General features: G+C 44.0%; 1 protein-coding gene and 1 pseudogene across 2 annotated transcripts in view; both read right to left on the bottom strand.

Annotated features, from left to right (window-relative positions):
- The window catches only part of ZFYVE9 (zinc finger FYVE-type containing 9), a 217,359-nt gene extending 197,558 nt beyond the window's left edge, over positions 1-19,801 (bottom strand). For both annotated transcript variants that reach the window (XM_062191321.1, XM_062191324.1), the window contains exon 1: positions 19,628-19,801. The gene's annotated coding sequence lies outside the window, so the exon portion shown is untranslated. The remainder of the gene's footprint in view (positions 1-19,627) is intronic.
- Positions 12,512-12,680, bottom strand: LOC133761224 (U2 spliceosomal RNA; annotated as a pseudogene).
- Positions 19,802-27,058: the final 7,257 nt, after the last annotated feature.

The following is a 27,058-nucleotide window of genomic DNA, read 5'->3' as shown; positions in this document are numbered from 1 at the left end:
AAACGTGGGTGCAGGAGTCCAAGGATTTAGGCTGTCTTCTACTGCTTTTTCAGGCCATAGCAGAGAGCTGGATTGGAAGTGGAGCAGCTGGGACTCGAACCAGCACCCATATGGGACGCCGGTACTGTAGGTGGCAGCTTTACCCACTATGCCACAGCACCAGCCCCTCCTCAGTCTTTAAAATACTAATTTGGCACAGTGAGTTACACCACCGCCTGCAACACAGACATCCTGTATTAGACCACCGGTTCATGTTCTGGCTGTTCCGCTTCCCATCTGACTCCCTCCTAATGCACCTGGGAAAGCAGCAGCAGATGGTCCAAGGACTTGGTCCTCTGCTACTCATGTAGGAGACCCAGATGGAGTTCCCAGCTCCTGGCTTTGGCCTGGCCCAGACCCAGTTGTTGAAGCCATCTGGGAAGTGAACCAACAGATGGAAGATCTCCTTCTCTATCACTCTATCATTCAAATAAAAACAAATCTTTTTTTAAAAAAAATGTGTATCTGCAAATGTCTACCTGATAATGATATGCTAAAAACTCAAATCAAACTTATTTGACTGGGGGCTGGTCTTGTGGGTAAAGCTGCCACCTGCAGTGCTGGCATCCCATAAGGGCACTGGTTCACATCCTGGCTGCTCCACTTCAATCCAGCTTCCTGCTACTGGCCTGGGAAAAGCAGTGAGAACAGCCCAAGTTTTGGGCTCCTGCCACTCATGTAGGAGACCTGGATGAAACTAGCCTGGTTCAGCCCTGGCCACTGAGGACATTTGGAGAGCAAACCAGAGGATAGATCTCTTTCTCTTTGTAACTCTTTCAAATAAATAAATCTTTAAAAAAAAAACAAAAAGTAGTTTGACTTAAGAACATCTTTGCTTCTAGGTAACACACTTTAGAAATCCTGGACTAAGATGACTTCTTTACAAAGTCAAGATTCACTGATCCAAGGACTCCAAAAGAAGCTAACAAGAAAAAAGGTAACCATTTTCTAACTGGTTAACAGTTTTTCAGCTAGTCAAAACATCACCTGTCTATTCCTATATCAATATTTTTATCTGTTATACCTTGAGGGTGGAAAGGCTTTATGAAAATTTTATCATCAAAATGCATTTCATCCTTTTCGAAAACATACCTTCCCTTGCTTTATAAACAATCTCTTTGAAGATTTACTATAATGGGTCCACATTTTAATTAGTGAATTCTCACATTATGAGCTATATGAAAGCCTTCATTATTTCAAGTATGCTACTAATGATCTGTTTATTTTCATATACAACAGCTCCAGATGCACTTTTCTCAAACATATGCACACACCAAAAGAAAAGGCAGAAGAAAGGAGGTAAGAGCCAGAGAAGGCCGAGGCCTCAACCACAAACTAATTTTCAGCATTTTTATTCAGCAATATATTCTCTATAGTGATTACCAGGAAAATTCTATGTAAATTACAATTCCTTGGTCTTGGTTCTCCTTTCTCAGCCACCACCAGGTGTCCACCCCTCTTCACTTGTTACTTCACCTATGAAGTTCATCACCATTGCCTGGAGTTAATATATGTCATCTGTTTTCATGCAGCTCTTCTTTAGAAATATTAAACAGAATATTAAGTATAGGAGGGGACTTTCTATCTAGACTACCACCAATTTTCAGGTCCGAAAACTGAGGTCCAAATCAGTTACCATGTTTTTTGTTGTTGTTGTTTTGACAGGCAGAGTGGACAGTGAGAGAGAGAGAGAGAGAGAGAGACAGAAAGGTCTTCCTTTGCCGTTGGTTCACCCCCCAAGTGGCCACCACGGCCGGTGGACCGCGCTGATCCGAAGGCAGGAGCCAGGTGCTTCTCCTGGTCTCCCATGGGGTGCAGGGCCCAAGCACTTGGGCCATCCTCCACTGCACTCCCGGGCCATAGCAGAGAGCTGGCCTGGAAGAGGGGCAACCAGGATAGAATCCGGCGCCCCAACCGGAACTAGAACCCAGTGTGCCGGTGCCGCAAGGTGGAGGATTAGCCTGTTGAGCCACAGCGCCGGCCTACCATGGTTTTTTAATCACAGCAAATCAGACATTTATATGTTTCAAAAATACCAACATATTAAAGCTGAAATTTCCAAAATACATACAACACAGACACACATATTTTTCTCGTACAAAATGTTACATGCCAGTACTATACTTCAAAGGCAAATATTCACCAAAGTCAATCAACTAAACTTCTGCTCTCCTAATATTAATATTCCTGAAGCACAATGGAAAATTTTAAATACAGACACACAGAGAAGTTCAGAAAAAACAAGGTGGGGGCCAGCATTGTGATGCAGCAGGGTAAGCTACTCCCTGCGATGCTGGCATCTCCACCTGGGCTCCAGTTCAAGTCTTGCTTGCTCTGCTTCCCATCCAGCTCCCTGTTTGTTTTTGCTTTGCTTTTTTCTTAATATTTATTTATTAATTTGAAAGGCAGAGTTAACCAGAGACAGAAGGAGAGACACACACAGAGAGAGACAGAGAGACAGACAGAGAGCGCAAGAGCAAGAACGAGAGAGATCTTCCACCACTAGTTCACTTCCAAATGGCAGCAATGGCTAGAGCTGGGCTCATCCAAACCGAGGAGCCAGGAGCTTCTTGCAGATCCCCCATGTCAGTGCAGGGGCCCAAGTACTAGAGCCATCTTCCATTGCTTTCCCAAGTGCATTAGCTGGGAAATGGATCAGAAATAGAGTAGACAGGACTCGAACCGGTGCCCATGGCACTGCAGACAGCGGCTTAACCGGCTAAGTCACAGCACCAGCCCCCAGCTCCTTGTTAAATATGCCTAGAAAGCAGTGGAAGGTGGTCCAACTGCTTGGGAGCCCCTGCACCCATGCTGGAAACCCAGATGGAGTTCTGGGTTCCTGATTTCAGCCTGGACCACTCCTGGCTGTTGTGGCCATTTAGGAAGTGAACCAGCAGACAGAAGATCTCTTCCTCTCTGTATCTGCCTGTCTCTCTGTAACTCTGTTTTTCAAATAGAGAGAGAGAGAGAGAGAGAGAGAGATTTTTTGAAAATTAAATAAAAAGAAAAAAGAATGTGGACGTTGTACATGGAGTAAAATCATGGATGCAGACTTAGGAAAATCAATGAAGCTTCTCCAAGCTTCAGTTCCTTCATCTATAAATCATGTGTAATACTATGAATGTCAGGGCCGGCGCCATGGCTCACTTGGTTAACCTCCGCCTGCGGCAACAGCATCCCATTTGGGAGCGAGGTTCTAGTCCCGGTTGCTCCTCTTCCAGTCCAGCTCTCCGCCGTGGCCCGGAAGGGCAGTGGAGGATGGCCCAAGTGCTTGGGCTCCTGCACCTGCATGGGAGACCAGGAAGAGGCACCTGGCTCCTGGCTTCAGATTGGCGCAGCGCTGGCTGTGGCAGCCATTTGGGGAGTGAACTAATGGAAGGAAGAACTTTCTCTCTCTCTCACTGTCTATAACTCTACCTGTCAAAAAAATACTATGAGGCCGGCGCCGCGGCTCACTAGGCTAATCCTCCGCCTTGCGGCGCCGGCACACCGGGTTCTAGTCCCGGTCGGGGCACCGATCCTGTCCCGGTTGCCCCTCTTCCAGGCCAGCTCTCTGCTGTGGCTAGGGAGTGCAGTGGAGGATGGCCCAAGTCCTTGGGTCCTGCACCCCATGGGAGACCAGGAGAAGCACCTGGCTCCTGCCATCGGAACAGCGCGGTGCGCTACCGCGGCGGCCATTGGAGGGTGAACCAACGGCAAAAGGAAGACCTTTCTCTCTGTCTCTCTCTCTCACTGTCCACTCTGCCTGTCAAAAAAAAAAAAAAAAAAAACTATGAATGTTACAAGGCCACTGTAAGTATTAGAAATAACATACATGAAACACCTAACAGAAAGATAGCACACCATTGGTAAAGCTTTTATATTACACAAGTAATACAAGGTAAACAAATTAAGGAAAACTTTATTAACGTGGAATCTTGGAAGGTTGCAAAAAAGAAAGTGAGGAATGATCAGGTTGGAAACAAATCATCAAGGGCTGTATGCCAGGTTAAAGAATTTATAGCTCATTTTTTTAGACACTGAGCAGAAATTTCCAAGAGTAGCCTCACAATAACCACAAAAGCAATTCATTTCAGCTACTAAAAAGAAAGGAGACAGTGTCACAGCAGTTAAGGTGCGTTTAGGTTCCCACATTCCATACAGGAGTGCATGAGCTTGAGTCCCGGCTATGCTTCTAATCCAGGTTTTAAGTAATGCATACAGGTGATGGTGAAGTACTTGGGTCCCTGCCACCCATGGAGCAGACCCAAATTGAGTCTCTGGTTCCAAGTTTAGGACTGGCCCAGTCCCAGATGCTGCAGGCATTTAGGGAGTAAACCAACAGATGGGAAGATCTCTTTCTCTCTCTCTACCTTTCATATAAAAAGAAAATAAATATTTTTTTTAAATACTCTGGTCAGCAGTTACATCACCAGAATCACAAAAAGTTCCATATAGTGTATGCTGAAGTTTTCAGGATTTTCTGGAACTGGCAAATAATTTTATTTAAATTACATATTAGGGGCTGTTTTTTCAATTAAAAATGAAAAACAGAAACTATAGATTATATAAATCCTGACAGAATGTCTTCACGAAATTTTGATACTGCTTGCTCAATTTTTTAAAAAATTTTTTGAATGGCAGAGAGCCAAAATAGAGAGAGAGATCTCTCAACTGCTGGTCACTCCCCAAATACCACAATAGCTGGGCTGGAGCAGGCCAAAATTGGAGGCCAGAAATTCAAACCAGCTCTCCCACACTGGTGACAGGGACTCAACAACTTGAGAATGCTGCCGCCCAGAATACACATTGGCAGGAAGCTGGAATCCGGAGAGAAGCCAGGATTCAAACCCAGACATTCCAAAATGGGATGCAGGTGTCCCAAGCAGCATCTTAACAGCTTTGCCAAACCTGCCCCCCAATTTCTTTTAATAAATATAATGCTGAGATAGACTATGCTGTACAATGAAGTACTAATAAAAGCATGTACCATTTATTCTTTCTTCATTTTAATAAAATAAATTTTGGCAGATAAAATACCCAAACCTTAACTATGAAAGGTCAGAAAGGAATCAAATCATATTACAAACAGAAGCATAAACCTCTTCATTAGTTCTATAGAAAAGGTTCTAGAACTGCTATTTTTGTAGCTTTATATGGAAATTATGGCATCCAAAGCAACTGTAAAACAAATCAGGCAAGACTTTTAGCTCAATTCAAACTCAGCATTGTATGTTCTAAAAGTGATCTTAATTTCAAGGGGGTGATCCACTTTATGCAGAATGAAGGCCAAAATGTGTACTTTGTTTACTGAAACAATGGTTCCCTGCAGTATTTCCTGTCTGGTTTGAAAAACTGGAAACATTAGCAAGTTATTATCATGGATTTTGAACTATATCCTACAAAATCTCATAGGAAAGCTTTAAGACCTTGAGTAAAGAACAAAAAACAGAGTAATATCCTACATGTAAGAACAAAGAATAAGAAGAAAAAAGAAATGGCTAACCTGTACTTATTTTAAATTATGTATTATTGAGACATAATGCAGTCCTTAAAATCTGTCAGACCTGAGTGCTTAGGAATGGTTCATATGCATCTGGAGTCTAAATTTTTAGAAATGTTTTAGAAGAGTTAAAGAAAAACTAAACCTAGAGCTTAAAATTGCCCTTTTTAAGGTTTATTTATTTATTTGAAAGTCAAATTACAGAGAGGGAGAGACAAAGAGAAAGATCTTCCATCCACTGGTTCACTCCCCAGATGGCCACAATGGCCAGGGCTGAGCCAGGCTTAAGCCAGCAGCTTCCTCTGAGTCTCCCACATGGGTTCAGGAGTCCAAGGACTTTGGCCATCTTCCACGGCTTCCACAAGAGTATTAGCTTGTGGAACTGGATCAGAAGTGAGCATCTAGGACTTGAATCGGCGCCCATATGGAACCCGCTGCACCAGCCCTTATAATTGCCTTTTTTTTTTTTTAATTTTTATTTTTGACAGGCAGAGTGGACAGTGAGAGAGAGAGACAGAGAGAAAGGTCTTCCTTTTGCCGTTGGTTCACCCTCCAATGGCCGCCGCGGCTGGCGCGCTGCGGCCGGCGCACCGCGCTGATCCGGTGGCAGGAGCCAGGTGCTTCTCCTGGTCTCCCATGGGGTGCAGGGCCCAAGCACTTGGGCCATCCTCCACTGCACTCCCTTGCCACAGCAGAGAGCTGGCCTGGAAGAGGGGCAACCGGGACAGGATCGGTGCCCCGACCGGGACTCGAACCCGGTGTGCCGGCGCCGCAAGGCGGAGGATTAGCCTACTGAGCCGCGGCGCCGGCCTAATTGCCTTTTTTTAAGAAATACTCTTGGGGGCCGGCGCCGTGGCTCACTTGGTTAATCCTCCACCTGCAGCAACGGCATCCCAGTTGCTCCTCTTCCAGTCCAGCTCTCCGCCGTGGCCCGGGAGGGCAGTGGAGGATGGCCCAAGTGCTTGGGCTCCTGCACCTGCATGGGAGACCAGGAAGAGGCACCTGGCTCCTGGCTTCAGATCGGCGCAGCGCCGGCCATGGCAGCCATTTGGGGAGTGAACCATCAGAAGAAAGACCTTTCTCTCGTCTCTCTCTCTCTCTCTCACTGTCTATAATTCTACCTGTCGAATTAAAAAAAAAAAAAAATACTCTTGTGGCTGGCACCATGGCACAGTGTATAAAGTCACCGCTTGTAGTGCCAGCATTGCATGTGGGCGAGTCACTGCTGCTCCACTTCCGATCTAGCTCTCTGCTATTGCCCAGGAAAGTAGTAGAAAATGGCCTAAGTCCTTGGGCCCCTGCACCCCTGTGCAGGATCCAGAGGAAGCTCCTGGCTTCAGATCCGCCCAGCTCCGGCAGTTTCAGCCATATGGGGAGTGAACCAATGGATGGAAGACGTGTCTCTCTCTCTCTCTCTCTCTCTCTCTCTCTCTCTCTCTCTCTCTCTCTCTCTCTGCCTCTCTGTAAGTCTGCCTTTCAAATAAATAAATAAATCTAAAAAGGAGGGAAGGAGGGGCCGGCGCCGCGGATCACTAGGCTAATCCTAGCGGCGCCGGCACACCGGGTTCTAGTCCCGGTCGGGGCACCGATCCTGTCCCGGTTGCCCCTCTTCCAGGCCAGCTCTCTGCTGTGGCCAGGGAGTGCAGTGGAGGATGGCCCAAGTGCTTGGGCCCTGCACCCCATGGGAGACCAGGATAGGCACCTGGCTCCTGCCATCGGATCAGCGCGGTGCTCCGGCCGCAGCGCGCCAGCCGCGGCGGCCATTGGAGGGTGAACCAACGGCAAAGGAAGACCTTTCTGTCTGTCTGTCTCTCTCACTATCCACTCTGCCTGTCAAAAAAAAAAAAAAAAAAAAAGGAGGGAAGGAGGGAAAAGAGGGATCGAGGCAGGGAGGGAAGGAGGAAGGAAGGAAAAGAAGAAGGAAGGGAGGGAGGGAGGCAGGCTCTTGATGGTCTTTTATATAGTTCAAGTCCCCAAACCACCATTCACATCACCAATGAGGTTAACCAGCAATGTGGTTAACCAGTTCCACCCACAGAGTTCACTGTTTACTAAAAAGGAAACTAGAAGGTTCACAGCTTTTATTCTGAAACCAAAAACACTCTTTATCAAAGAATCTGGCAACGTATCTGCAAGTAAGAACTTCAACAATTTGCCTAATGACTGTAAATAAAGTTATAAATTTCAGATATATCCTTATCACACCACTTCACATTCACCAGGATGATTATAATAAAAAAAAAAGATAGACAATAATAAGTATTGGTGAGAGTGTGAAGAAACTGGAGCCCTCATTTACTGCTGATAATAATGTAAAAAGTACAGCTTCTTTGTAAAACAGTCTGGCAGTTCCTCAAAAAGTTAAATATAGAATTACCATTTGACCAGCAGTTTCACCCATTTGTATTCCCAAGATAAATGAAAAAAAAAAATGGCCACACAATAATTCATACATGAATGTTCATAACATTATTCCTAATAGCCAAAAAGTAAAAACAATCCAAAACATGGTATATACCCACACAATGGAATATTATTTGGCAATAAAAAGAAATGAAGAGGGGCCGGGATTGTGGCATAGTGGGTTAAGCTGCCACCTGCAGTACCAGCATCCTATATGGGCACTCTGGTTTGAGTCCCAGCTGCTCTACTTCCTATCCAGCTCTTGCTAATGAGCAGAAGATGGCCCAAGTACTTGGGCCCCTGCACCCATGTGAAAGACCTGGAAGAAGTTCCTGACTCCTGGATTTGGCAAGGCACAGCCGTGGCCACTGCAGCCACCTGGGGTGTGAACCAGCGGAAGAATGATATCTCTCTCTCACCCTCTGTAACTCTACCTTTCAAATAAATAAAATGAATCTTTTTTTTAAAGAAAAAGTACTGACATAGGATTTGAATCCTAAAATCATTATGCTAGGTGAACAAACCAGTCACATCTGTATGATTTATTCATATGAAATGTCCATAACAGATGGACAAATCAACAGAGGTCTAAAAGTACATTAGTGGATGACACAGAGTAGGACCATTAAGATACTGGGGGTAGGGCCGGCACCGTGGCTTAACAGGCTAATCCTCCACCTTTCGGCGCCGGCACACCGGGTTCTAGTCCCGGTCGGAGCACCGGATTCTATCCCAGTTGCCCCTCTTCCAGGCCAGCTCTCTGCTATGGCCCGGGAAGGCAGTGGAGGATGGCCCAAGTCCTTGGGCCCTGCACCTGCATGGGAGACCAGGAGAAGCACCTGGCTCCTGGCTTCGGATCAGCGCGATGAGCCGGCCACAGCAGCCATTGGAGGGTGAACAAACGGCAAAAAGGAAGACCTTCCTCTCTGTCTCTCTCTCTCACTATCCACTCTGCCTGTCAAAAAAAAAAAAAAAAAAGATACTAGGGGTAGCTAATAGGTATAGGTTCCTTTTAGGAGTAATGAAAATGTTCTAAAATTAGATACTGATATTTCCACAACTCTGTAAATATATTCAAAGCCATTGAATTGTATACCATAAGACACAATTTGGGATGCCCACATGCCATATCAGTATGCCTGGGTTCAGGTCCCAGCTCAACTCCCAATTTTGGTTTCTTGCTGGTGAGCACCCCAGGAAGCAGCAAGTGGTTCCTAGAGGGGTTGGGTCCTTGATTTCCATGTGGGAGACTGAGATTGCGACCCCAGCTTCTGGCTTCAGACTGGCCCAGCCCCAGCTATTGAGGACATCTTGTAAGTGAACCAGCAGATAGGATACATGTTTCTCTCTTTCTCCTTCTCTCTCTCTCTCTCTCTCTCTCTCTCTCTCTCTCTCTCTCTCTCTCTCTCTCTCTGACTTCCAAGTAAATAAAAAGAACTAATAGGGGCTGGCACTGTGGCACAGCAGGTTAACGCCCTGGCCTGAAGCACTAGCATCCCATATGGGTGCCAGTTCTAGTCCCAGCTGCTCCTCTTCTGATCCAGCTCTCTGCTATGGCCTGGGAAAGCAGAAGATGGGCCAAGTCCTTGAGCTCCTGCACCCACATGGGAGACCCAGAAGCTCCTGGCTCTTGGCTTCGGATAGGCGCAGCTCTGGCCATTGCGGCCATCCAGGGAGTGAACCAGCTGATGGAAGACCTCTCTCTCTGTCTCTACCTCTCTCTGTAACTCTTTCAAATAAATAAAATAAATCTTTAAAAAAATAAATAAAATTTAAAATTGGAGCCTTACTTAATAACCTATATCTAATATATGTGCTACTCACTTTATATTTTAAACCCTCTCTACAGTTAATATGGTACCAAGCTGCCAGAAGAACCCAGAACTGAATATATACAAATTATCCATTAACTAACTAATGAAAAATTATAGATGCATGTCACTATTTCCTTAGGCCTTATTTTCTAAGGCTCCTTCTCTTAAAAAATAATACAATTTCATTTAAGTTGAATTTAATATTTAAAAATCTAAGGTATTGGGGCCAGCGCTGTGGTGTGGCGGGTAAGGCCACCACCTGTGGTGCTAGCATCTGGTATGAGCACCTGTTTGAGTCCCAGCTGCTCCACTTCCATTCTAGCTCTCTGCTGTGGCATGGGAGGGCACTGGAGGAAGGCCTGGCTCCTTAGGCCCCTGTACCCATGGGGAAGATCCAATAGAGGCTCCTGGCTTTGAATGCGCAGCCCCTGCTGTTGCGGCCAGTTGGAGAGTAAACCAGCAGATGAAGATCTCTCTCTCTCTCTGCCTCTCCTTCTCTGTGTAACTCTGACTTTCAAATACATAAATAAATCTTTAAAAAAAATCTAGGGTATAGACTTACACTGTATTTTTTAATGCAAGAGAACAAGATAAACATGAACCTTAAAAATATATTATCATAAACAAAATGAGAAAGGTACAAGTGTTTGGCCTAATGCTTAAGATGCTGGTTGGAATGCCTGTATCTCATATCAGAGTGCCTAGGTTCCAGTCCTGATTTTGCTTCTTATTCTGGTTTCCCATTGATGCAATCCTGGGAGGTGGCAGGTGATCATTCAAGTAGTTGGGTCCCTGCCACCCATGTGAGAGATCTGAATTGAATTCCTGGCTCATGGCTTTGGCCTGGCCAAGTCCCAATGATTACAGGCATCTGGGGAATGAATCAACAGATTAGAGCCCCTGAGAGATCTCTCCCTTTGCCTTTCAAATAAGTAAATTTAAAAATAAGATAATTAATCACTATAAATTAAAAAATATTATAGCTAAAAGGTTAAGATGGTATAAGGATTTCTAAACTTAAAAATGATTTAGAGAAATAATTTTTTTTGCAATTCTGTAATATAAAATCCAAATGCCTCAAGATTCCCATCAATGTGTATTGTATTAAGTTCTCTAACGTCACCCAAAATGAACTCAATGACTTTTTCTTGATTTCAAAGTGTCCACAGAGATTTTTTTTTTTATTAGTCAATTTTATTTGAAACACAGAGCTAGATAGAGGGAGAGACACAGAGAGAGAGAGATTTTCTATCCACTGGTTCACTCCCACGATGGCTACAATAGCCGAGACTAGGCCAGGCTGAAGCCAAGAGCCAAGAGCTTCACCAGGGTCTCTCATATGGGTGCAGGGACCCAGAGACTTGGGCTATCATCTTCTGTTTTCCAGGCACATTAGCAGGGACTTGGATCATAAGTGGAGCAGCTAGGACTTGAACATGCCGGCATCACAGGCAGCAGCCTAACCCACTACATCACAAAGCTGGCCCCAAGTTTTTTTTATCTTTACCTTATTTTATAAAAGCTTTCAAAAAGTCAAAGTACAAAAGCATTACATATTTTTCTAACTTTTCCTATAGTTCAGTTCTGTAAATAGGCTTATAGTAATTTAGAAGAAAAAAATTTAAAGTTAATTTTTAAAATAGAAAATATTTTATATATAGCATTTGCAAGTTATTTTATTAGATAAATTTACTATGATAAAGGCATAAGGTATTTTACTAACTATACAATTAAAATACTAATTCTACTTGTACCTTGGTCCATCCTTAATTTAGCAATCTGTAACACTTAAAAACTGATCATGCTAATTTTATTTCTTAGTAGTAAAATGTGTAAATAATGATCGTTCAAGCTCTTTCAAAACCCAAGTGAAAAAAATATATTTTCTACTTCCAGAGCAACACTTATTTTTACCAGGATTCACAAAACTGAACTATAGCTCTGATTTACATATTGTATCATTTAATCCTCCACAATAATCCTACAGTGTGGTATTATCAGCTTTACTTTATGGGAGAATAAATTGAGGCATAAAGGAGTTAAGAAACTTGTCCAAGGTCCTACAGGTTTCAAGACTGGAACCTGGAGGCCAGTGTATAGCATAGTGGGTAAAGTTGCCTGAGATGCCTGCATCCCATACAGGCGCTAATTCGAGTTCCAGTTGTTCCACTTCTGATCCAGCTCCCTGCTGATGGCCTGTGAAAAGCAGTGGAAAATGGCCCAAGTACTTGGGCCCTGCCACCCACATGGGGAAACATAGATGAAGCTTCTGGCTTCAGTCTAGCCTATCCCGAGCTGTTGCACTCATCTGGGAAATAAACCAGCAGATGGAAGACCTATTTCTCTGTCTTTCCCTTTTTCTCTATAACTCTTTCAAATACATAATAAATCATTAAAAAAGACTGGAACTTATATTTGACAGCTATAAAATTTAGATCTTATCTACTATTGTAGTTCATAAGGAAAAGTCTGTTTTAAAAATTCTTCAGTTCTTAAGCTTAATAAAGTGACATCATGGTTTTAAAAGTATATAAATGGCCAGTGCCGTGGCTCACAACAGGCTAATCCTCTGCCTGTGGCACCGGCACACCAGGTTCTAGTCCCGGTCAGGGCACCGGATTCTGTCCCGGTTGCCCCTCTTTCAGGCCAGCTCTCTGCTATGGCCTGGGGAGTGCAGTGCAGGATGGCCCAAGTGCTTGGGCCCTACACCCCATGGGAGACCAGGATAAGCACCTGGCTCCTGCCTTCGGATCAGCGCGGTGCGCCATTGGAGGGTGAACCAATGGCAAAGGAAGACATTTCTCTCTCTCTCTCACTGTCCACTCTGCCTGTCCAAAAAAAAAAAAAAAATAGTATATGAACTATTTTATTTAACATTTGTAATTGTATGTTTTCCAGTGATTATTATACACTTGATCTTAGCCAAAAGGCCAAGAAGCGATGTGATTATTATATAATAATAGTGCTCTACATAATGTAAGTCAGGTACACACAAGAAAAATTAAAGAACAATGTAAAACTCTGCAAATAAATAATGTGCAACAAGTGTACCCTATAAACAGAGACTACTAATTTATTAGCTAAAAATGAAGTCAGAAATGCCCTGGATAGCACTCTGACCTCAGAAACAGCCCTTAAGGCATTCAGATCTGGCTGAAAAGCCCATGAGAGCATTTCAGGCATGGAAAGCCAAGACACTCTGGCAAAAAATGATCTACACGAAGGATCTCTGAGTGAAATCCCAGTGGAAAGAAGGCACCATCAAAGAAGGATGTACTTTTCTCTGAAGGGAGAAGAGAACTTCCACTTTGCTTATGGCTCTGTCTAAATACTGATGGCGTTTGTGGACTCAAAAGGCTTCCATAGCCTAGGCAGCTCATGACAAGAGCCTCGGGTGATCACTGACGTCATAAATAAGAGTGTCAATTGTTAAATCACTGTGTACTTGCTCCCCATGTAGGACCTCTGTCCTTAATGCGTTGTACTATGAGAATTAACGGTAAAACTTGTCTTCATGCAGTACTTTATACTTTGTATGTCTGTGTGGGTGCGAACTGATGAAATCTTTACTTAGTATTGAGTTGATCTTCTGTATATAAAGATAATTAAAAATGAATCTTAATGGAAAATGGGATGGGAGAGGGAATAGGAGGTGGTATGGGAGTAGGGGTGGGAGGGCAGGTATAAAAAAGCTGTACCTATGAAAATTATATTTTATTTTATTAAATAAAAGCTTTCAAAAATAAAAATGAAGTCAGGATTAAAATTGTTTTCTTTTTTAAGATTTATTTATTTGAAAGTTAGAGAGAGAGAGAGAGAGAGAGACAGAGAGACTTCCATCAGCTGGTTCACTCCCCAAATGGCTGCAAGTCAAGCTGGGACAGGCCAAAGCCAGGAACCAGGAGCTTCCTCCAGGTTTCCCATATGGATGCAGGGGCTCAAACACTTGAACCATCCTCCACTGGTTTCCCAGGCCATTTATAGGAAGTTGGATCAGAAGTGGAGCAGCTAGGACTCAAACTGGCACATATATGGGATTCTGGCATTGCAGGCGGTAGCTTTACCAGCTATGTCACAATACCCGCCCCTAAAATTGTTTTCTTTTAAAAATATCAAATGGGGGCCAATGTTGTGGCACACTGGGTTAAGTCACCAACTTCAATGGTCGAATCCCATACAAGATCGCTAGTTTGAGTCAGGGATGCTCTGCTTCCGATCCAGCCCCGTTAATGCACCAAGGAAGGCAACAGAAGATGCCCAAGTACATGGGCCCCTGTCACCCACCTGGAAGATCCAGATGGAGTTCCTGGCTCCTAGCTTTGGCCCAGCCCAACCCCAAATGACACAGCCATTTGGGAAGTGAACCAGGAGATGGAAGATCACTTTCTGTCTGCCTTTCAAATAAATAAAATAAATCTTTAAAAAATAAAGTCAAGAATTCAAAGAAGGACCTAAATGAAAGATCTCTGTGAGTGAGATCCCAGCAGAAAGAACGGGCCATCAAAGAAAGAGATACCTTTCTCTGAAGGGAGGAGAGAACTTCCACTTTGACCATGACCTTGTCTAAATATGATCACAGTCGGCAAACTCAAAAGGCTTCCACAGCCTTGGCAACTCATGACTAGAGCCTAGGGAGATTACTGATGCCATAAACAAGAGTGTCAAATTGTTAAGTCAACAACAGGAGTCACTGTGTACTTACTCCTCATGTAGGATCTCTGTCCTTAATGTGTTGTTCAATGTGAATTAATGCTATAACTAGTACTCATACAGTATTTTACACTTTATGTTCTGTGTGGGTGCAAACTGATGAAATCTTTACTTAATGTATACTAAATTGATCTTCTGTATATAAAGATAATTGAAAATGAATCTTGATGTGAATGGAATGGGAGAGGAAGCGGGAGATGGGAGGGTTGTGGGTGGGAGGGAAGTTATGGGGGAGGAAAAGCCATTGTAATCCATAAACTGTACTTTGGAAATTTATATTTACTAAATAAAAGTTTAAAAAAAATAAAGTCAAGAATTCTAAAAGTAGATGTATTTGTTTTTAAAAAAAAAGTGGAAAACTATCAAGTTTTAATTCACACAGAAATTTCAATTCCTGGTCTTTATTTTTGTTTTCCCCAAAAGGAAGAATGGAATTGAGCATTTACTGAGCATCTATATGACAATGAGCCAATTGTTTTTCATTACTTTTATCTCAGGAACCTGTTCTACCTCCCTGGGAGGAGAAATGTTGCTCCAACAGTACATAAAAAGAAACTCAGAATCTAAATGCCACATTGCTCTATGAGGTGTACTAGAATTCCTGCCCACATCTTGGCCCATACTTGGTACTATGTCATGCAACTAACATACACACAAACACAATCCCCACCCCTTTAGGGACATAAGAACTTAAACTAAAATTTAGGCAATTATGTTTTAAACAAGCTTTGTGTCTTGCAGTCATTCTACAGCCAGCACATAACAAGTGCCAAATAAAAGTTTACTGAATGGAATGAACAGTGGTATCTTAGCAACAGAGGAAGGAATGGGATCATCCCTGCTCACTCTGCCTTTCTAAAGAAGTTAATATAAAACTCTTACCAGGCAACATACACGATTATTTCCTCAAAGAAGACACTGGATCAGGAATTAAAAGATAAAGAAATACCCACATAAAAAAATTATCTTAAAAAAAAAAAAAGAAAAAAAGGGACCAGTGCTGTGGCGTAGCAGGTAAAGCTGCCGCCTGAATGCCGGCATCCCATATGGGTGCCAGTTCAATTCCCAGCTGCTCCATTTCCAATCCAGCTCTCTGCAATGACCTGGGAAAGCAGAAGATGGCTCAAGCCCTCAGCCCCTGCACTCACATGGGAGACCCTGAAGCAGCTCCTGGCTCCCAGCTTCGGAGAGGGACAGCTCCGGCCATTTCAGCCACCTGGGGAGTGAACCAGTGGATGGAAGACACCTCTCTCTCTCTCTGCCTCTGCCTCTGCCTCTCTGTAACTCTGCCTTTCAAATAAGTAAAAAGAATCTTTAAGAAAAAAATTATCATCAATGTTCTTAAAGAGCAAGATCCTGGATGAGACATAGAAGCCTTAAACAGAGGTCTAGCGTGTTCCACCAAATTACAACATTTGTCTGACCCTGCCCTGTAACAGTTAATTATACTTGTCCTGCTTCCACAATTAGCTAATTGCTAGCAGAATCCTTCGTCATTTTTGTTTCCCAGTACACCTAAGACAGGCACTTCATAGCTGAAATTTTACAAAAACCTTTTACAGATCACAATACATTTTTAGAACCTAAAGATCTTGCAAGGTAAGTTAAACAACTTTCTACAGTTTGCACAGACATTGGCATTGGGTCCATTAAAAGCCAACTGGCAGGGTCAGCACTATGGGATAGCAAGTAAAGCCGCCACTTGTGGTGCTGCCATCCCATATGGCCCGGCTGCTCCACTTCCAACCCAGCTCCTTGACAGTGCACCTGGGAAAGCAGTGGAAGGCGGTCCAAGTACTATGGCCATTTGGGGAGTGAACCAGTGGACAGAGGATTCTCATTCTCTCTCTCTCTGCCTCTCAAATAAATAAATCTTTAAAAAAAAAAAGCCAACTGGCCAGGTATCCTTTAACACCACAGAATATCACAGAAGCCTCCCAATAAATGTTGACAGCTGTCCCTCAAAATATTTTTCTAACAGTATAACATCATTTACTGTTGCTATGAGAAATGGCTATAGCTTTTCTAGAAAACAGACACATTCAGCTCTGCAAAGTTAGTTAACTTTCAAGTTATTATAGCAGTGGTTCTCAAACTACTAGAACTAAGAATTGGGAATATGATAAAAAATAAACATCTTTGGGCCATCATCATCCCTAGAATTCTGATTCAAAAGGCCAGGAATCTGCATGTGGTTTTTGTTTTTGGTTTTTTTTTTTTTTTTTTTTTTTTTGACAGGCAGAGTGGACAGTGAGAGAGAGAGACAGAGAAAGGTCTTCCTTTGCCGTTGGTTCACCCTCCAATGGCCGCCGCAGTTGGTGCGCTGCGGCCGGCGCACCACGCTAATCCGATGGCAGGAGCCAGGTGCTTCTCCTGGTCTCCCATGCGGGTGCAGGGCCCAAGCACTTGGGCCATCCTCCACTGCACTCCCTGGCCACAGCAGAGAGCTGGCCTGGAAGAGGGGCAACCGGGACAGAACTGGCACCCCAACCGGGACTAGAACCCGGTGTGCCTGCGCCGCAAGGTGGAGGATTAGCCTGTTGAGCTGCGGCGCCAGCAAGCATGTGTTTTTTAATATATGTGTTTTTTAAATTTTGAGAGAGAGAGCTCCCATCAGCTTATTCACTCCTCAAAAGCCCACATCAGCTGGGCTGGGCCAGGCCAAATCCAGGAACCAGAACTCAATCCAGTTCTCCCACGTAGGTGGCATGGGCCCAAGTACATGTGCTAGCACAGGCTGCTTCTCAGGGTGCACATGTGCAAAAAGCTGACATCAGAAGCAAACCCAGAACTCAAGTCCAGGCACTCTGATATGGGATGGGAGCGTCTCAACTGGAAGCTTAACCATGAGGCCAAATGCCTACCTTGGAATCTGCGTATTTTAAGCACTCCCAACTGATTCAAATGTTGGTCTGTTCAGGTACATGTGAAAACTGAATGAGAATTTTAAAGAACTACATAAATCTAACAAAAAAAAGTAATAGGCCGGCGCTGTGGCTTAACAGGCTAATCCTCCACCTTTCGGTGCCGGCACACCGGGTTCTAGTCCCGGTCGGGGCACCGGATTCTATCCCGGTTGCCCCTCTTCCAGGCCAGCTCTCTGCTATGGCCCGGGAAGGCAGTGGAGGATGGCCCAAGTCCTTGGGCCCTGCACCCGCATGGGAGACCAGGAGAAGCACCTGGCTCCTGCCTTCGGATCAGCGAGATGCACCGGCCGCAGCGGCCATTGGAGGGTGAACCAGCGGCAAAAAGGAAGACCTTTCTCTCTGTCTCTCTCTCTCACTATCCACTCTGCCTGTCAAAAAAAAAAAAAAAAAGTAATAAAGCCAATTTTCTACAGTTAGAAACATGTAAGCAAAATCTGACAGAAACTACACAAGGCTACAGCATCTAACACAGTAGGTCCCCAAAAACCTCCCTAGACCTAATGGACTCCTCATGCTGCACAGAAGGTGAAGTCAGGGATCTTTTAGGTAATTACAAATATTATCCCATTTTAATGAACAAATTCATCTATGGTTCACATGTAATTTAGTGAAACATTTTCATAAGTATACCAATGGCAATGGCAACAGTTGGCAATTCTGAACCCAATATACTGAGATAATAAATGAAAAACTCACCATCAGGAGCAAGCAGTTAGCCTGATCAGTGATTTAGGACACCCATTAAGACACTTGCAGCACACACAGCAGTACCTGTTTTCAATTCTTAGATTGGGCTCCTGATTCCAGTTTCCTATTAATGAAGCCCCAACAGCGAAGGCTCAAAGAATTGGGTTCCTGCCACCCATGTGGGAGACCTAGATTGAGCTACCAGCTTCACCAAGCCCCAGTCCCAGCCCCAGACAATGGTGGCATTTGGAGAGTAAATTAATGGAGGGTATCTCTCTCATGCAGGCACTCTCACTCTCTCTCTGGCTCTTGCTCTCTGCCTGTGTGTCTGCCTCTCAAATAAATTATCATCAGTATAACCCCATTTTAAAATCTGACCATCAAAAAGTATTATCTGTAAGATTAAGGATTAAGGGTGATTTCTCCCTAGTTATTAAACATTCATTGACAGCCCAACACAGCATCTTTCTAAACTTTCTGAATTCTGTACAATAAGCATATTTATGTTTTCCATCATTATAAAAGTTCTACAAGTACCTTTAAATCTCACAATCTTAATACACTTAGCAGGAAAACAAGAATAACTAGTAATTACATCTATCATAAATCTAAAACACCCAAATATCTAACTTATGGTATCAAACTTTAATCACATATTTTTACATTAATACCAGTACAAATCATTTTCGTTCTAAAATGTAGAATAGATACCAATTCCGTCAGGTACTTGTTATTAGAGTAATTACTACGACTTAAAATCCTCTTGCCACCCATTCTCTAGATCTATTTAGGTGGGACATTTTTGTACCGTGGACAGAAGGGCTAAAATATTTCTCTCTTGGCAGGGGGATACCTTTTGTGAAAGATATTTTTCTAACTGTGAGTGTTTATCTAGGAAACTTAGCATTGTAAAGCTGGTACAGGGCTTTCTCCAAGGAAGACTACCCTTAGAGACAAGATGTAATATAAGAAAGCAGGGATGAGCTACCAGCAGGTGATGAAATTTCACCTCAAATAAGACGCAAAAGGTTATTCTCAAGCAAGTCCTGTCCGTGAACGACACTCCAGGTACACCAGGGGCTCTCAGGACCCCGCACTTTCTGCACCCGGGTTCTCACCCTGCCCGCCCTCCCTCCCTTCCCCCCCGGGACTCTGCAGAACAGAGTGCAGGGCGCGGGGAAGCCGAGGCTGTTTGCAAACAGGCGTCCTCCGCCTCCCTCCGGGATGTACAAGCAGGGCCAGGGCTCAGAGGCTGCGCTCCGCCCGGCCCGGGCCAAGCCCAAGGACGCCCGTGCCCCCCCCGCCAGCCTCTCTCCACACACCGGGCCGCACCGAAACCGAGGCCGGGGCGACGGCTTCTCGGCAGCGCCAGGGCCTAGTCGCACCCCACGGGCCTCCATCCTCCCGGGAGACGCGAGAAATAAGGGCTGAGGCCCCAGAGTTGCGGGGTGGGGGAGGCGGCCGCAGCGACAGGACGCCCCGTCCGCCCGGCCCCAGGGCTGCCGCCAGGGCCCCCACAGGCGGCGGCCAGCAGGCGAGCCGGCACCGCGCCGCACCCGACTCACCTCGAACAGCGGCCACCACCGCCTCAGCATGGCCAGGGGGGTCGTCCCGGAGCCGAAAGCCTCCTCCGGAGGGCACCGGCGCGGCCCCAGGAGCCACCGCGAAGCCTCCCACTCCTGACGGGGCTGTGGTCGCTGCTGCTGCTGCTGCGGCCCAGTGCCCGCCCAGGCGCATCGGCTCCCGGGCCGCCGCACCCACGCAGACCCCGGCGGAGCGCCGCCGAGCCGGGCCAGGGGCGCAAGGCTGCGGCGGGACGACCGAGGTGCTGCAGGCGGGGATCCTCGGCGAAGCCTCCGGCGTCGCGGTGGACGCTCCAGCCTTCCGCGCCGCTGGGCCACAGCGCCCCCTGGGCCCCACGTCTGGCTACGGCGCCGGGACTGCGGCGGCCACGCCGGGCACGAGCGGCAGGGAACGCGAGGCAGCGCGGCCTGGGGGTGGCGGGGGCCCCGCGCTCCCTGCGCCGCCCGCGGCTCGCGGCCCGCCTCTCGCCCCTGACGACGCTTCCTGGGAGCCGGAAGCCCCTCGGTTCCCACAAACCCCTGGCGGTCCCCCCCCACGTCAGACCCCAGCACCTTTTCCTTCTCTGCGGAAGGTACGTGAACGTTCTTGTCCCTCGGACTGGCCCCTGAGAGCGGGAGCCTGAGGACGTCTCCTCGTCCCATCTCTCCTGGGGGGAGGGGGCACGCAATCTCTTCTGGTCCCTTCAGGGTGTCTGCGTGACAGACGAGTGACCCAGAACAGACCTTTTTTTTTTTTTTTTTTTTCCCGAACACACACACAAATCCTCTCACAGAACAGATGAGGGAATTGTCTTTGACCTTAACTTTTTTGGATCTACCGTGCAGTGCGTTACAGAAATTTCCTACAGATACCAAAACCTCAACCCCTCCATCCTCTCCTCCCCCCTTCTATAAAGTAGGGAAAAAAAAAAAAAAATGCTGAGCAAGAGAAGAAAATAGCCATCGGGTTGTCCTGAAATTCATAAACAACTTAAAGGTAAGAAAAGACCCATCCATCTTTCACTAACCACCCTCCGTTAACCCCACCCCACCCAGCCCCACCCCCAGCCAAATCCTGGGTAAGGCTCTGAAGGAAGGAAATTGTTTTCTGTGTAGTGGAGTCTGCAGATAGCCCATGTCTCACGCAACCTCTAGGGTGCCAGCGTCAGAACCAAAAACAAAGAGAAATTCTGCAAATCCTCTGGTCCCCAAAGTTTCCGAATACAGCATTTTTTTCAGAGTACTATTCTAGAACGAGCAGAAACCTTGTTGTCAGATCCTGATACTAGCCATTCCAGTTCTGTCATCTATGGCTTTATGACCTGAGCAAGTTATGTAACATTTTTTAATGTCAGTTTTCTGTTGTCTGCCTTGGTGTTGTTGGGAAGGTTAGAGATAAAGGAACTGACCTGTAGAAAATACTCAATAAATATTAGTGCAAATTTTTGTTGGTTCCAGAATGCCCTAATTCTCAGTATTTTTTGGGTTCAAGATCATATCCATGTGCTTTTTGCATATATGTGTATTTCTATCAAAAGATGGCTGCAATAGTCTTCATCATCCCTGGTGGGGGAAATTGCCCTAAATTTCACTAAAGGATTTATGTAACATCCCTCCACTGAATAATACTGCCTGATATACTGGGTTCTATGACTTTTGGTTGCACAGCAGATGTCAACATAGATCCAGTCTATTTTTCTGTACAAAAACATCATAGGATGATTTCACCTTACCTTAGATTATGGCCCAATAATAATAAATCATAATGAGAAAATTACTAAAGTCTTTAGGAGACATTCAAATAATAATTGAGCAGCCACTTTGGAGAAAATATAACCTAGCAGCTTTCTTCTCATCAATGAAAGCTGTTCCTGTACATTCCTAAGTGTGCCTTTGCCACATACTTCTGAGTCACAGTACAAAAAAAAATCACTATCCCCTTTTTATAACAAGAGAAACTGGGGCTCAGCGGGAAACTATGATTCATCCTCACAACAACTCTGTGAATTAGGTACTATGCTACCACCATTTTACATGTGAAGTACACCCAACCTAAGGAAAAGCTGGAAGTAAATTCCTTCCGTCTGCCATCTGATACCCTAACAGTCCTTTCAGCTAAATTAAGAAAATGCTGTAAAGGTAAGTTAGTGTTACTAAAAATTTTCAATCTAGAGAAACGGGCCCTTTAATTAAGATCAGTTTGGCAACCTAACATTAGGACTGTGCTTTCCAAGCCTAGATCACTACCACCACAGGAAATCTGCATTTGTTTATGAATAATCATGCTACCCAGGGTGTAGCTACTACATGAAGATGATTCATTTGTTCCCGGGACCAATTTCCTCTTGCTTCACACTTTCTTCATTTCTATTCAAATTCTGTTGCTGAAAGAGGCAGCCTTTATCATCAACACCACCTCCCTGCTGTAAGTAGTCCACCTTAAATCCTTTCATCTTCTGCAGTTTCATTCCATCATTTTGGTTTTTCCTACCCAGTTTACTCTCTGCTCCTGAAATGCCTCTCATCTATTTTGCTCTCTTCTGTAAATCTTTTTCATCTTAATCTATCTTAGCCTGCTGTCAGCTGATGTGATTACCCCATTTTCAATTTTGCATTGACTTTCACCGCTAACCAGTGACTCCCAAGTATCTTGTTATTCCCAACCTGTTAGACCTCCTCACTTTCATTTTTATAACAGATACATCCTGTGGAAATCCAATATTCTAAGAACGATTGCCTCAAATAAAGTCAAGGTCTAGCACCCCTAGCAAATTTTTCTTTGCTCTTTAAAATTTGTTCTTTAAATTTCCACCCCAAAAGATAACTGTTTCCCAGGCTAGGTGAATGATGCCATCATCCACCCAAGGTGCCCAAGCCAAAAGCTCTGGTAGACATAAGAGTTCTTAACTCTTATGTCTCTCTCTCATGGACAATTAGTCATGAAGCCTGATAACTTCTACTGTCTTGCTGTTTAAATTTCCCTACTCCTCTCCCAACTCCACTGCCGCACCCTTTGGTCTTAGGGTATGTGCTCAATAAATTATATGTGAACTGAGGAAACAGGAAGGAAGGAAAGGGAGGTGGATTGAAAGAATATGAGCATACACCATGTAAAAGGTTTTTTGTTTGTTTGTTTGTTTGTTTGTTTTACAGAGGTATGCTCCTTTCCGTGTGCTCCCCAATTCATAACTGCTCACCACTGCAGTGTCAGTATCAGTTTATTTGTATGTCTTCCCTCCTAGACTGTGAGCTCTGTGGGCCAGGCTCACTGTTTGATTCTCTATGTCCCTAGAACCAATCTCACCCAAAGTACACTGCAGGGACATTAATCTGAACTGAACCTCATCAGGCTTGCTGCAAGTCTACATCCCACATGCTCAATGATTTTTTTCGTTAGCTTTTAGGACCTACAAAAAATTAACTCCCTTTAAGCAGGTGCAGCCCAGAACTGAGCCCAGCCTGCTGCTGCCAGCTATGATTACTCACAGCCTTTGGCAATCACCAGTCACTGCCCAGATTCAAATCCAGGATTCAGTCTTTTAGTAAACAGATGAGGCCTAAAGCAGGACAGAAATCAGTAAAACAGAACAAACTTTGAAGAGGAACTTTGGGAGCAAACAAAGAAATTGTCATTCTAGGAATCATGCATAAGGAAGTAAACAAATATGTGGACAAAGATGCATGCAAAAATGTTCATTGTATGTTTTACTATACGTTTATAACATAAAAATATGAAGAAAACCCTAAATAAATTAGGTAAATCATAATACCTCCACACAAGGAAATATTAACAATTAGCATCCATTAACAATTGCTTTCAAATAATTTTAAATAACATTGAAAAGTGCTCAGGATTTAAGACCCAGATGAAGCTCCTAGCTCCTGGCCCAGCCCCAGCCATTGTGGCCATCTGGGAAGTGAACCAGTGTATGGAAGATCTCAGTATTTCTCTCTCTCCATCTGCCTCTCCCTCTCCCTCTCCCTCCCTTCTTCCCTCCTTCCCTTCTCCCCCACCTTCTATTTCTTCCTCTCTATAACTCTGCCTTTCAAATAAATAAATCTTAATTTTCAAAAGTTGCAAATAAAAAAAGTATCCAAAAAATTCTCCTATACCTTTTACCCATACCTAACCACATTTTCTTTTTGTTTTCCTTTTGTTTGAGAGGCAGAGAGATTGAGACAGAGTTCCAATCTACTGGTTCACTTTCCTAAATGCCTGGAATGGCTGGGGCCAGGTTGAGTCTGAGACAGGAACTGGGAACTCAATCCAGGTCTCACACATGGATGGCAGGGATCCAATCACTTGAACCAGCACCTGCTGCCACCTAGGATCTGCATTGGCAGGAAGCTAGAATTGACAGCCAAAGCCAGAAGCAAACCCAGGCACTCTGATGTGGGATGCAAGTGTCTAAATGACCTCTTAACCACTAGGCCAAATACCTGCCCAACATTTCATCATTCTGTTGCTCTTGTTGTATTTTTCTTCAATCTCCATAGAGAAATAGATAAGGATACATAGGCAATTGAATTATTTTCTGTTCCATTTATTCCTAAATATTTTTTGGTCTGTTCCTTTTTTTTTCCTGTCCTTTTTGTGCCTTTTTTAAAGATTCATTTTATGTATTTGAAAGGTAGATTTGGGGCTGGTGCCGTGGTGCAGCGGGTTAACGCCCTGGCCTGAAGCACCAACATCCCATATGGGTGCCAGTTCTAGTCCTGGCTGCTCCATTTCTGATCCAGCTCTCTGCTAGGGCCTGAGATATCAGTAGAAGATGTCCCAAGTCCTTGGGCCCCTGCACCCACGTGGGAGACCCAGAAGAAGCTCCTGGCTCCGGATCAGCGCAACTCTGGCCATTGTGGCCATCTGGGGAGTCAATCAGCAGATGGATGACCTTTCTCTCTGTCTCTACCTCTCTCTGTAACTCTTTCAAATAAATAAAATAAATCTTTAAAAAATAAAAGGGAAAAAAGGTAGAGTTACAGAGGGGGAGGAAAAGACACGAGAGGGAGAGGGGGAGGGAGAGAGAGAGAAAGAGATCTTCCATCCACTGATTGACTCCCCAGATGGCTGCAATGGCCAGGAGTGAACCAGGCCAAAGCCAGGAGCCAGGAACTTCTTCCAGGTCTCCCACATGGATGCAGGAGTCCAAGCACTTGGACCATCTTCTGCTGCTTTCCCAGGAGCATTAGCAAAGAGCTGGATCAGAAGTGGAGCAGCAGGGACTCCAATGGGCACCCAGATGCCAGCACTACAGACAGTGGCTCAACCTAATATGCCACATTGCGGGCCCCTAGGTCTGTTTCCTTAAAGAAAGAATACAAATATTACAGTGTATTTATCAAAATTAGAAACTTACAATTGATACTATGCTATAATCTTGATTTTATTCAAGTTTTGGCTGGCTTTCATGTTTTTATTCTTCTGACATTCTTTTTTTTTTTTAATATTTATTTATTTATTTGAAAGAGTTACACAAAGAGAGGAGAGGCAGAGAGAGAGAAAGAAAGAGAGGAAGGTCTTCCATCTGATGGTTCACTCCCCGATTGGCCACAGCGGCCAGAGCTGTGCCAATCCAAAGCCTGGAGCCAGGAGTTTCTTCTGGATCTCCCACGCGGGTGCAGGGGCCCAAGGACTTGGGCCATCTTCTACTGCTCTCCCAGGCCATAGCAGAGAGCTGGATCGGAAGTGGAGCAGCCGGGTCTCGAACCGGCACCCATATGGGATGCCAGCACTTCAGGTCAAGACGTTAACTCACTGTGCCACAGTGCTGGCCTCTCCTCTGATATTCTCTATGGAAAAAGTAATTTGTTTTCTAGCTCAGGATCTAGTATGGGATTGCACATTATAATTCATTGGCAAGTTTCTTTAGTTTTCTTTCATCTGAGAATTTTTGTCTTTGTCTTTTATAACCTCAATATTTTTGAAGAGCAAGAGCCATTTATTTTGCAAAATATCCCTTAATTTGAGTTTGCCTGATGTTTCTTCATGGTTAGATTCAGATTTTACATTTCTGTCAGGAATACCACAGAATTGATTGTGTTCTTCTCAGTGCACTGTATCAGGAGACATGTGTTACCTCTATGTCCCATCAATGGTGATAGAAACTTTATTTACTCAAGGTGTGGTATCTGCCAAGTTTCTCCCCTGTAAAGTAACTGTTTTTCTCTTTGTAATTAATAAATATCTTGTAAGGAGGTTATTTGAGACTATGCACAAGTTTAATTATTAATTGATGATTCTTACTTGAAACAGTTATTACTGTAGTCATTGACAAATGATAGTTTTCTAATTCCATCTTTACCATTCCTTATATATGTATTTTATTTATCTTCCTACAGTATGAGAGAGCTTCTTCATTCTCCTCTATTTATTCGTTTATCAAGTTATTGATATCACGATGAGCTCACTTATTTTTTACTTTATTTTATGAATTACATACTGATTACTATCATTATATTGACAGACAAATTATTTCAGATTTGACTGGCTTTTATTTCTTTTATCATTTTTTTCATCATTTTTAAACATTTCCCTTATTTTCTGACTATATATTCCAGGTTCACCTTGTACCTGCCCAACCTTAGTCCTGAAGTCACCTATTTCCTGTATAAGTTGTAGCTGCATTTAGTGGTGAGTGGTATTAAAGATCTGAGTGTCAGGTGTATTCATTGCTGTTCTGGTGGCATTACTTCTAGCCTCTGTAAACAGAGCTAGAAAGCATACACACACACAAAAACATTCTTGAGCATCATTTTACTTTAAAGAACAACAGACAAACTATGGTTATTCAGGCTTGGGATTTTAGCCAGCATTTTCTAGAAAATGAACAAGGTGAGCCTTTCACTTCAAGGAAAAACAATAGCGTCTGTTGCCAGTAGCAAAAATCAAGCTTTCAAATGACATTAGCGTTTTCAAAAATTTGTGTTCATTGCCAGGAAGTTGACAGCTTCTCTAATTTTTCTGAAGACATGGGTGGTGATATTAACAAATGTTGTGAAGTGGTTCTTTTCCTTATATGTTGTATAATGAAATGTGTCAACATTTGGAAGATCTGCATAATTCAGTGAGCCAGTATTTTTTCAAATGATCAATGCATGATGTTACAAAAGGGTGCATGGGTGGATAAAATACCCATTTAAAATGTAATGTAGACCTATGGGTTTTAATGTAACAAAATACAGAAAACTGACTGATAGGTTTCACTGTCTATATTTGCAACTAACTTTTAAGAAATTACCACTGTCAAATTTTGCTGCAGTATCAAAGGAAAATCCACACATATCTGAAATGACTATAAAATATTCCTCACTTCCAACTACATATCTGTTTGAGGAGAGTTTTTTAATTTACTTCAACTAAACATATTCCAAAAGATTAAGATATAAGAGTCCAAATATCTTCTACAAAGTCTTTCTAACTTTAAAGAGATTTGC

The sequence above is a fragment of the Lepus europaeus genome, chromosome 5, assembly GCF_033115175.1.
Source record: "Lepus europaeus isolate LE1 chromosome 5, mLepTim1.pri, whole genome shotgun sequence".
Taxonomy (NCBI): Eukaryota; Metazoa; Chordata; class Mammalia; order Lagomorpha; family Leporidae; genus Lepus; species Lepus europaeus.
This window is presented reverse-complemented; position numbering and strand designations above follow the sequence as displayed.